The sequence below is a fragment of the Myotis davidii genome, unplaced genomic scaffold (assembly GCF_000327345.1).
Source record: "Myotis davidii unplaced genomic scaffold, ASM32734v1 scaffold97, whole genome shotgun sequence".
Lineage (NCBI taxonomy): Eukaryota > Metazoa > Chordata > Mammalia > Chiroptera > Vespertilionidae > Myotis > Myotis davidii.
This window is the reverse complement of record NW_006289392.1, coordinates 4,754,315-4,762,790: the sequence shown is the minus strand read 5'-3', so window position 1 is coordinate 4,762,790 and position 8,476 is coordinate 4,754,315. Positions and strand designations below refer to the sequence as shown.

General features: G+C 54.9%; 2 long non-coding RNA genes across 2 annotated transcripts; both read right to left on the bottom strand.

Moving 5' to 3' along the window:
- Positions 1 to 2,701: 2,701 nt before the first annotated feature.
- On the bottom strand, positions 2,702 to 4,403 carry LOC107182773. Its single transcript, XR_001513505.1, has 2 exons — positions 4,265 to 4,403; positions 2,702 to 3,248 (listed from the first exon to the last, which is right to left on the bottom strand). It is a non-coding gene; the product is annotated as an uncharacterized LOC107182773 (long non-coding RNA).
- Positions 4,404 to 4,689: 286 nt separating this feature from the next.
- LOC107182765 lies at positions 4,690 to 8,468 on the bottom strand. Its single transcript, XR_001513495.1, has 3 exons — positions 8,225 to 8,468; positions 7,019 to 7,045; positions 4,690 to 6,715 (listed from the first exon to the last, which is right to left on the bottom strand). It is a non-coding gene; the product is annotated as an uncharacterized LOC107182765 (long non-coding RNA).
- Between the last annotated feature and the right edge of the window lie 8 nt (positions 8,469 to 8,476).

The window sequence follows — 8,476 nt, the reverse complement described above, 5'->3', positions numbered from 1 at the left end:
CCTTTTGTACTGAGAGGAAGGGAGAGGGATAGAGAGTTAGAAACATCGATGAGAGAGAAACATCCATCAGCTGCCTCCTGCACACCCCCCACTGGGGATGTGCCAGCAACCAAGGTACATGCCCTTGACCGGAATCAAACCCAGGACCCTTCAGTCTGCAGGCCGACACTCTATCCACTGAGCCAAACCAGTGAGCCAAACCAGTCATATTTTAAAAAGGAAAAAAAAGAATGCAAAGACTAGAGATGCCAGAGCCCAAAGAGTGAGGGGGAGGGTGGGGCCAGTGGATCCTGCGGGACTGTGTCTGATCATGTGTGTCTGAGCATGCACCTGCATGTGAGCATATGCATCATGTCTAAGTGCTGTGCGTGGGTATATCAGCACGCGGCTCTCGGTGTGGTCCCCTGGCGGAGCATCAGCACCCCTTTTGGGAGCCCCGCGATCTGTCCGGACAGCCCTCTGGTTTCGGTGTCTGCGTGCCCGTGCGCGCCAGGCTCCGGGTGTTGGACGCGCAGGCGGAGATTGGCGTCTAGGCATCCTGGAGGCAGGACGCTCGCTCCATCTTTCTGGACTTTGCTCTCTCCGTGCTCGGCCACGTCTGCAGCAGGCACTCGGGGCCACTTAGCAGCTCTTACGTGATGACAATAATTACGATGCCAGAGATGTTCCCAGCTGCGCCCTGTTTCTTACCAGCCCCAGACACTCTTCCGTTATTACAGACAGAAACATCATCTCACCAGGCACGAAGCAGGAAGTGCACAACGGGAGAGGAAGAGAAATGGCCTCTTCGGAGTGGAAAAACACCTCTCTGGCTCGCAAATTGGATCGCTGGACAAAGCAAACAGTTTTCTGCCCGTCCTAGTTAATGGTGCCAGTGTGCAGAGAGACACAGAGGAGGGTGGGTGCCAGGGCCGCGGCCCCCCCAGGCAGGGCCGGGTGGCCAGGACTGTGGAGGGTCCTGAGTCACAGGACAGGCGGGGGGAGCCCCCGGAGCACGATCGCTCATGGGAAGAGGCCCGGGGTACAGAACTTCTGAAAGCATGGGGCGAGGTCCATCTTCCCCAAACAACACCCACCAAGTACCTGCCTTGCACCCAGACTTCAGCCCTGGTTCCGCCATGACCAGCTGAGCCACCTGGGGAAGCGGCTCAGCTCTCCAGGCTCCGGTGCCTTGTCTCTGAATCGGGGACAACACCAGGCTCTGCGCCCAGGCTGTGGTGCAGATGAAAAGGGGTGACTTCTGTGAGCAACTCAGCGCTGTGCCGGGCAGAGGGGAATGCTCGAGTCGCTCCCGTGTTCATAGTCCTTTCCGGAAGCCTTCCCCCCTCCTGTGCACCTCCCTCCTCCCTCCTCCCTCCTCCCCCCTCATCCCCTCACAGCTCTCGGGGGCCATATTTGGGCCCGGCTGGCGTGGCTCAGTGGTTGAGCGTCGACCTATGAACCAGGAGGTCATGGTTCAATTCCCAGTCAGGGGACATGCAGGGATTATGGGCTTGATCCCCAGGAGGGGGCGTGCAGGTGACAGCCGATCAATGATTCTCTCTCATCATTGATGCTTCTACCTCTCTCTCCCTCTCCCTTCCTCTCCGAAATCAAATATATACATATTTAAAAAGAGACCCAAGGAAGTGGGGGTAAGTAACACGGAGCACTCAAGGTCACTGTGGGAGGTGAGCTGCATGCCTAGCTCTGTGCTGGCACAGAAAGGCACGCACTAGATGGCCGTTAAAGATGACGTTTTATCCTGGGCTGGTCTGAGTGGGTTTAATTAGCACAGAGAAGTTAAGAAGCAAATATTTATTGAGCAATTGCCAGGCACAGTGGTGGGTATTTTCCATGTGTTATCTCAACTGGCCCTCACGCCCGCCCCAGGGACAGACAATGTCATCAATACCTCCTCACAGGCCAGGAAGCGGGGCTCCACCGTCACGCCCCCTCCTGCCTTTCCAGAGAAGCTGTCGTTGGCCTGGACGCTGCAGGCAGCATTGTCACCTCGCGCTGAGCAAGAAATGTTTGCCAGAGGAATAAATTGGCCAGCGTCGCTCATTTTGCCCACGGGACCCGGAGGTCTTCCCTCTGCCTGGCCGACCTCTCCTGCTACAAGCCTCATCCCTTCTCTCTTGTTCGGTCCTCAGCAAGGGCAGCTGGGAGCACAGTGTGTGCCCCTCGCACAGGGGTCCTTAGGAGTGAATGGGAGCTACAGCTGGGTGGGTCTCTGAGGCCTCCTCTAATGCCAGGGGCGGGGGCTGGCTGGGGCAGAGAGCGGGATCCTGCCGCAGGTTTGCAAGCCCTGGGTCTTGCTGGTTTGGCTTGGGGCTGCCCTCTCCAGGTCCCGGTCAGCTTTCTCATCAGCACAGCGGGGCCGGCAGCGGGGCCTGAGGGAGTCTGTCACAGGCCCTGGCACCTGGGCACCAGCCAGTCCTCTCTCCCTCTGCTGGTGGGAGAACCAGAGAAGAAAAATGGAGCCTGAATGGAAACTTCAAATCCCTGTTCCTCCCCAGCAGGACTTTCTGAACCGCCAGCCAGACCAGCCCTCCCGCCAGCCCATCTCCTTGCAGCCCGGGGCCTCCCCCAGGCCCAGCCTCCTGCTCCAGGCCAGCTCCCCCCGGAAGATGTCCCTGATCAGTCCCACCTCTTGCCTTGGATGCTTCTCACCTGTTTGCCTTCTTCAGGACATGAAGAATCAGCACTCACAGGGCCGCAGCTTAGTTAATATTTTAAAATGTTTCCATGAGTTCAGGCAGCATGTGTTTCTCACGCCTCAGTAGGAGACAGACACCCTGAGATGTGAGTGGGAAGGGAAAGCGGCCGGACCCATTCTCGGAGGCCTCGCTCTGGTCCGCCCGCAGAGAACGGGTCCCCGGACTGAGCCAATCAGGCCCCTCTCAGGGGTAGCGGGGCCTGTTAAAATGCTGATGCGCAGGCCCCCCCTCTGGAGCATCTGGCTCATGGGTGGCCCCATCGCCTCCCGTTAGCCATCTGTTGCTGCAAACAAAACGCTCCCCGGTTGGTGTTTAAAGCACCACCTCCCAATGCTCTCCTGGTCCGAGGAGTAGGAGCCGGGCAGGCGGCTGAGAGGTCTGTGGTCGGCTCGCTCCAGGGGCTGCCTTCAGCTCCAGCTGGGACGGGACATCCAAGGCGTCAGGGTCGCCTCCACCCGGTCTCTCTCCAGCAGGCGCTCTGCCTTGCTGAACAGCTGGCTGCCCAGAAGTGGCATTACAACATCTAAGGCACGAATTGCAGATCTCCTAAAAAAAAATAAAAAATAAAAAAAGATAGTCCTCACCCAAGGATATTTTTCCATTGATTTCCAGAGAGAATGGAAGGGAGGGAGAGAGACAGAAAGAGAAACATCTATTGTGAGTGAGACACATCGATTGTTTACCTTCCGAATGTGTCCCAACCAGGGCCAGGCACTGAGCCTGCAAATGAGGTACATGCCCTTGATGGGAATCAAACCTGGGGCCCTTCGGTCCGCAGGCCCACACTCTATCCACTGAGCCAAACCGGCTAGCACTGCAGATCTCTTAAGGCCCAGTCTCCAAACTTACTCAGTGATGGTTCTGCCTCTTTCTATGACTCAGAATAAGTCAGAGCCAGCCCGGACGAGGGACAGGAGGCAGACCCCACTCTCAGCGGGAGGGTGGCAGAGCTTCGCTGGGAGCCCATGGGAAGGAGACACCACTGAGGCCGTCTTTGTAAACACAATTCACCATAATTTTACAGCCAACTGTAGACGAGTGTGCTGTGCTCACGATCTGTGACCATGTCTCAGGGAGCCGCTCCCCACCACTCCCTCCCCCCTCTCCCTCTTCCCACACCAAACAGCCTCAAAGCGCTGTTCTGGGGGCTAATTCATTTGCGCTGGATTTCTCTGTCAATACCCATCTTGTCTTTTGCATTCAGCAAACATCCACCATATACCAATTCTTTTGGCAAGTAGAGGAGAGGGAAGAAGAGGGATAAAACATAAACAAGCCCTAGCCGGTTTGGCTCAGTGTATTGGCTGAGGACCAGAGTCCCGGGTTCGATTCTGGCCAAGGGCACATATCCTGGTTGGAGGCTCCTCCCAGCCCAGGTTCTGGTCAGGGTGCGTGTAGGAGGCAACCAATCAATGTGTTTCTCTCACATCGCTATTTCTCTCCATCTTTCCCTCTCTCTCTTCCACTCTCCCTAAAAAATCAATGGAAAAATATCCTTGAGTGAAGATTAACAAACAACAAAAACATAAACAAGACACCCTTCCCATTTCTAAGTTACTCACCATCTGAGAGTAGGCAATTCGGTTGATTCCCAGGCTAAACGGTGCAGCCCTCCTCCCAGGGCTAAAGCAGGAAGTTGTGAGTTCAACATAGGAGGACAGTTGTGGGTTCTAACAATGTGCCAGGGAGTGGGTGTGCCCAGGGCTGGATACCTCAGCTTGGATACAAGTCCTGAAAAATGAAAACAAATAGAGATAATGCTTTAGATGCTGGACATTAAATATGCCCGCAGCATAGAGGCAACTGCATGAGCAGCAGCATCAGAGATAACAACTACAGGAGGGAGGGGGAGGGGAGAAACCAAAGGACCCAAGAGTCCACTACAAACAGACGAGAGAGGCCTGGCTGCCATGGAGTGCAGGAGGCAGCCCATCAATGAGTCTGTCTCATCATTAATGTTTCTCTCTCTCTCTCTCCCTCTCCCTTCCTCTCTGAAATAAACAAAAACACATTTAAAACAAAACAGATGAGAGAGGCAGTGCCTGTATGGCCACAGTGATCTGCAGACCTGCCCAGCATCCCTCTTCAATGCCCACTGTCATCAGAATTGAGCCCCCTTCCCAAGGCAGTTCAGGCGCAGCCCCGGGATGCCAGGCCTCCTGGGAGAAGTGCAGGGACGTTCCTCTTGCCCCTGGCAGTTGGTCTGCAACCTTCACGTGACTTCCATATAAAGAAGGTCAACAGTCCACCAGCCCACGTCATTTTTATTGTTTTCTTAAACACCAGCTCAGGCTTTGGGTGGGGGTGGGAGCTGGGGTGCAAAAGAAAATAAGTGGATTCAAATCCATCTTAACTGCATGGCAAACATGGCCCAGTTCGTGGGTGATGATCAACTTGCAAAGCGAGTTTATAGTCTGAATGGAGGTGCCTGCTGGGCCACAGGTTCTCCCGGCTCAAACACTGCGCTGCGCCTCTGTTCTGAGCCCATCCAGCAGGTTGGACAAAACTCTATGATGATGAACAGGTGGCTCTCGCCATGAAGCTGGCTCCGGGCACTTGGGGAGGGCGGGGCGTGAGGCGCCTGCGGTGCTCACAGGCTGTGGCCTCTGTGCGCCAGGAAGGCAGAGCACGAGGCTATTCTGGTCTTGTCTGGGGAGCCATTAGCATTGCATTTCCAACGCCATTATCTCCGAGGGGCAGCATCGCTGGGCTTTCTCCCAGGGGCATCACTGGGAGCGGCAGTGGTGGCATATTGTCAGAGTGGAAGGGCTGGGGGAGGAGGCGTCACGTGCTCCAGTCTGGAGAACCAGCAGCTCTGGCCAACGTGCGCTCACAATTAGAGGCCAGCACCTTGAGGTGACAGTTCACGCTTATAGGACAGGTTTCAGTTATTCAGGCAGCAACTGGTTTTCCAAACTAATGGAACTGGCATGGATTTTTCACTTCAAAACAAACCTCATCCAGGCTTTGTCACGGCTTGTTTTTTTTCCTGGGGGGAAGGCAGGGCGAGATTTTATTTCCGACTTTCCCACTATGGCGGCCTCTGCTTTCTTCCCTTCCCCCCAGTTAAGGCCTTGGCATCAAGGTAGCGAAGGGAAGGGGCCATGCAGGACCGACTCCAAGAGGAGAGCTGGTGGAGGGTGTGTCCTCGACATGCTGGCTGTGCCAGCCTGTGCCCGTGGGGCTGTGCCTGGCAGGGAGGTCTTCCGGGGGAGGGGCTTTCTCAGGAAGAAACACTGTCCTCCCAGCTGGGCCCTCACTCATATCAGGTAGGGCCATGCTAACTGCATGGAACAGATAATGAACTACTGCACATGTATGTAATAGGAGCTGAATTTTCTCATGAAGCCAGAACTCCACAATGAAGTCATTCAGATGTTGATGGCCGCCCATCCGACCTCCTTAGTAGGAGACTTCTTTCTTCCTGGTTGCAAGATGGCTGCTTCCCCTCCAGGCATCACATCCATCCTTCCGAGAAATAAGAGGAGAAGGAGGAGGAGGAGGAGGGGGAGGGGGGGGAGCAGGAAGAAAAAAAGTCAAGGGCAAAAGGTACATACTACTGTGTCTTTCTTAGAATTCTCACTCAGGACAATTCTGTTCCCATCTCCTTGGCCAGAGTTGGGTCATATGGACACCCCTCATTGCAAAGGAGTCTGGGAAATCGGTAGTTTAAATTGAACGCATTGCAGTTCTGATAGGAAGGGAAAAAGGAGAGTGGATCTAGGGAACCAACCATGTCTGCCACCCTCCCCAGTGCCTCCAGCTCCATGGAGACATCCTTCCCTGAACTACAATGACAGTGTCAGGGTCACCTGCCCTTCTTTGCTGGCCTAGGAGCTCTGGGAGACTCACCACCCAGTTTTCTCCTGCCTGTGCCCTCAATAGCTGCTTTACCCATTCATCTTGGTGAGAGAGAACAATGCACATGCACTCACAGGCCTTGTCTAGCCCGAGGTGCCAGTGCGCAGGGAGCCAGGTCTGCAGGCCCTGTGGTTAAACGGAGGGATTGCTGGCTGGAGAGAGAGAGAGTGAGCAAGAGAGTATTCAACATGAATCTGAAAAGGTGGTGGGGCAAGATCATGTAGGGTCTTGTGAGCTATGATCCCCTTAAATTCAACTAGTATAAGTGGGTTGCCAAGCAAGACACTGGGGTCTATGGGTGAGTAATATGGAAGTCCCGTTCTATTGGGGCAGCACACATGCAATTAGACATCATAAAAGTCAGACTCTGAGATGTCCGAGGACAGATGTGGAGACATAACACTGCTCATGGCAGCAGGGACAAGACAGCTTCCCTTTCAGTAGGTGGTACTTACATTTAGTTTTACCCAGTAGGTAGGATCCTGGTAAGCAAAGAAGTGAAAGAGAGAATGTTTGAAGGAGAGAAAATTATCTGGGTAACAGTTTGGGGGCAGAAAAGCAAGCAGTGAGCTGGAATAATTGTGACTGGCCCTCTTGAGCTAGGGGACAGTGTTGGCAAGGACTGGGGTGATAGCATGATAGATGGATGGGGAAGGCAGTGCACGGAATGTCTCAGGAGATGAAGTAGAAAAGGGTATTGGGTGTAAAGAAAGAATGTCATGTTACGTTGGATTTTATGTCCACACAACCCAACGCAATCCCTATCAAAACACCATGTGCCCTAGCTGGTGTGGCTCATTGGATAGAGCGTCAGCCTGCGGACTGAAGGGTCCCAGGTTTGATTCCAGTCAAGGGCACATGCCCAGGTTGCGGGCTCGATCCCCAATGGGGGGCGTGCAGGAGGCAGCCGGTCTATGATTCTCTCTCATCATTGACGTTTCTATCTGTCTCTTCCTCTCCCTTCCTCTCTGAAATCAATAAAAAATATATTAAAAAAAACACCGATGGCATTTTCTTCACGGACCTAGAACAAAGAATCCTAAAATCAATTTGGAACCACAGAAAACCCCTAGGAGCCACCGCAGTCTTGAGAAAGAAGAACAGAGTTGGAGATGTCTCTGTGGAAAGTCACGTGGATCTAGGGGTCTCCCGGACCGCTGAGCCTCACTACTCCAGGACCTGTCTGTGGCTCCCCGCACTGCACAGCTCTCCTCAGTGTGTATATACTTCCTGTGTTCAGGTTTTAAGACCGGACCACATACTGAACAACTAAATCACCTGGGATTTGCGCTGGAAGGGCCTCAGGATTATCTAGTCCACTCCTTCCTTGCACAAATGAGAAAGCCGAGGCCCAGGGCTGGGACTCTTCCTAGCAGTGCCGCCTCCCTAGGTTTGTAATGACGTCCCCAGGCCCTGCCCAGGCTCGACGGTCCAGCCTCTCACCAGCCAGCCCTCCTCCTGTGGACCCCCCATCTCACCTCAGGCTGGGCAGCCTCCTGGCCTCCTGGGTGCCAACCAGTGGCCAGGCCTGGCTGAGTTTCTGCCAAGCTGGCCTCCTCCCTTTCTTCATGCCTGCCCGCCCCCTCCCCCCAGCCCCTCCCCCCATCCCTGCTTCTTGAGCACTGAGGGCTGGGCCAAGCCTCCAAGGGGCCGGTGCTTACAGGGGGGCCAGTTCACAGGGGAGGAAGCGGAGGCGCTCGATCGGTTGAGCTGTGCGGAACTGGGGTTTAGATCTCCAGGTGCAGTTTTCCGTCTTGAATTGGGACCCTGCGCAGCGGGCTGACTTGGCGGGGTCTGGAAAAGGGGGTTCTGGGCTGCAAATCTGCGGCTGGGGTGGGCGCCCCACCGGGCTCTCGCTGAATGGCAGCGACAACCAGACTCGCGGCGCCAGGACGCAGCCCTTTGCGCGCTGC